The 3,017-nt window shown below is 65.5% G+C and overlaps 1 long non-coding RNA gene across 1 annotated transcript in view; it reads right to left on the reverse strand.

Annotated features, from left to right (window-relative positions):
• Positions 1-1,097: 1,097 nt before the first annotated feature.
• LOC107185097 overlaps positions 1,098-3,017 on the reverse strand; it is a 13,002-nt gene continuing 11,082 nt past the window's right edge. The window contains exon 3 of the long non-coding RNA XR_001516013.1: positions 1,098-1,110. This is a non-coding gene — a long non-coding RNA (uncharacterized LOC107185097). The remainder of the gene's footprint in view (positions 1,111-3,017) is intronic.

Genomic DNA, 3,017 nt, shown 5'->3' on the forward strand with positions numbered 1-3,017 from the left:
GCAGCCCCCCGAGGCTGCCTCCCGGGCCCCCGCGTTCCTGTCGGGCCCGGTGAACTTGGCGGAGGAGGGGGACCCCAGGCAGAGTGGCCCCGGACGACACCGTCAGGCAGGACTTTAGAGCCAGTCTGAGACATTCGGACAATGTCGCTCAGACACACCCTCCTGCCGCCAGGCTGGGCCGCCCCGGGGAATGTTGTACAGACAAAGGCTGGGTTTGCAGCCCCGGAAAAGCCAGCTGGGAAACTCCTCGCTGTGAACTCTTGGAAAAGACCACCTGGATATGAGAGCTGCCCGGCGGTCAGCGGCTGCTCCCAGACGCGAACAGCACTCCAGGGGCCTGCGACAGCCCCCACATCGGGCCGTGGATCCTCCCCACTGAGCGGCACGGGGCTCCCCCTCGGAGACCGAGTGTCCACAGCGCTGGAGCAAAGGGCTTCTGACCCGCTTGTCGCCTGGAAAAGGGGCCGTGAGCGCCCCCCTCGGCCTGTGAGCGCAGACGGGTGCCCCGCGGAAGGTGGCGCGTGCGAAAACGGTAGGACGTCTCGCAGAGGTGAGAGGTCCCTGCTCCCATGACACGAGGCGCTGGGGATCCAGACTCTCCTGTGTCCCTGCAGGATGGTGGTGCTGAGGCCTCGGCTGTGTCCCCGGCCCCTCCCTGTCCAGCGGAAGCCGCTCCGATGCCTGGCCACCCCCGCCCCTCCATGGAAACACCCACGCTTACTGTTTAGGAAGCTCCTGTCCTGTGGCCATCACAGTGCCCTGGTCTGTGCCCTGGTCATCACAGACCACAAACAGGCGATGAAAATGACAGACATGTGTTCTCTCGAGTTGTGGAGGCTGGGAATCTGAGATCCAGGTGTCCTACGGCCTCACTCCCTCCACAGGCTCCAGGGGAGGGTCCTTCCTGCCGCTCCCAGCTCCTGGCGGCGCCAGGTGGCCTTGGCTTGTGGCCGCATCGCGCCATCTCTGCCTCCACCTCCACACGGCCCCTCCTCCGTGCATCTGTGACTTAATCCCCTCCCTCCCATCTACCTCTTATAAGGACACTCGCGATGGTATGGGGGGCCACATAGACACCCCACATGGCCTCTTCACCTCAAGACCCTAAACCTAATGACATCTCCAAAGACCCTTTTTCCAAAGGAGGTCGCATTCACAGGGGCGGGGCACTACTCAACCCACCGCCGCCCAGACAGTTACGCAGCCCTCTGAGCCTGGAGCTCCCTGGCACTGCCCACGCCGAGGCCGAGCTGGGTATGGGTGTGGAGCGAGGGGCCGGTGGTACCTGCTAGCAGCCGGCGTCCTGAGGGCGGGTGCCAGGCAGGCCCAGGCGGCAGGAGGACAGGGACTGGGAGGAGCCCCGAGCCCACTGCACCCGCCCGGCCTGCCAGCGCTGCCTGGGCTGTTGCTTTTTCCATGGGGCCCAGTTTTACTTGTTTTCATTGTTAGCATTAAACCAACATTTTTCATGGAAATAGGTCCCAGATTAGATTTTCTTCCACAAGAGGAAGTGCAGGGGAAGCCGGCGTTTACCGTGAGCCTCCTGGCCTGGAGCGCGACCCAGAAATCGAATTCATTTGTTCCTCAAAGTCTCGGAGCACAGTCCCCGCGCTGAGCCGCTGAGGCTGCGCGGGACTCGGGGTGCCACGGGGCGTGGGGAGGAGGCAGCTGCCGTAACACGCACGCCCGTCACTCCACACCCTCTCGCCACGACACGCAGGGCGTCCCCAGTTTGCGGGTGAGGATTCAGGCTCAGGGCATCTAAGAATGGGCCCGGGCGTGGAGTTCCCAAGGGAGGGGTGGGGTGGGCTCCAAGCCCGGCCCCCCAGGGTGCTTGCTCCCAGCAGGACCGGTCAGACCCGCGCTGACCCGCGGAGCCTGTGGGGCAGGCCAGGAGCACCGGGAAGGAGTGGTGCCGAGCTACTGTGGGGGACTCGGGGCAGGTTGGCTGTCAGAGGCTGACAATGGCTCAAGGCAGGCCGCGGCTCTCACCCCCAGAACCTGGACCGTGACCTTATTAGGGAGCAGGGTCCCTGCAGATGCGCCTCCGTTAAGGGCCTGAGATAAAGCGCTCATCCTGGCTTAGCCCCGGGCCCAGACGCCACCCCGGGCGACCCGAGAAGAGGAAGACAGCGGAGATTAGAGGGCAGACCCGCGGGAGAGACGGCGATGGGAGGACGCAGGCGGAGACTGGAGTGACATGGCTAAGAACCCTGGGGGTCCCCAGGAGCTGGGAGAGGCAGGGGGACCCTTCCCTAGGGCCTCCGGAGGGAGCACGGCTTCTGGTCTCCAGAGCTGAGAGAGATTCCCCTCCAGTCACTTTAAGCTCCCCAGTCCGTCCATCCATCCGTCCGTCCATCCATCCATCCGTCTGTGGTCCTTCGTTAGGGCCCCTGCAGGTGACAGCCCTGCTCCAGGTGGGCTCCCACTCCCCGGGGAGCCCGGGACTCACAGGTGTGAGCGACCAGCTGGACCCCCACGCAGGCCGGGTGTCTGGCACTGGAGGCACCTCCCATCGGGGCCTCTCCGCTCACCCACCTGCCTGAGCTCAGCCAACTGTGTAAGCGGCCGGCATGACCGCCCGTTCGGCATTCACGTGCCACCCCTCAGTCCAGGAGAACCCCGGCTCCGTGCCAAGGAACACGAAACAGAGCATGCGGATGCTACTGAGACCCTGGGCGGGGGTGTCTCCCGAGGGCCCTCCCCCCTCGCCTGGCAGGGATCTCCCTGTGAAGCCCGCTGCTGGCAGTGCCAGTGCAGCGCAGGGGAGCAGCGGCGAACGCTGGTGACTGGGTTCTCCCCATGTTGTCAGCGAGGCTTGTCCTAACGGGAAGCAGCAGCGCCCCTGCAGTGTCCACGCCTGCAGGTCCCAGCACAGCCGCTCCCACCCGGCCACCCGGGCTCTGGGTGGGGAGGAAGGACACCAGGAGGGAGGGGGCCGCCGCCCAGCTGACTCTGTCTCTCTCCCGGCCTCCCCACCGGCCCTCCTGACCTTGCCCTCTACCCACCGGCCCCAG

The sequence above is a fragment of the Myotis davidii genome, unplaced genomic scaffold, assembly GCF_000327345.1.
Source record: "Myotis davidii unplaced genomic scaffold, ASM32734v1 scaffold609, whole genome shotgun sequence".
Taxonomy (NCBI): Eukaryota; Metazoa; Chordata; class Mammalia; order Chiroptera; family Vespertilionidae; genus Myotis; species Myotis davidii.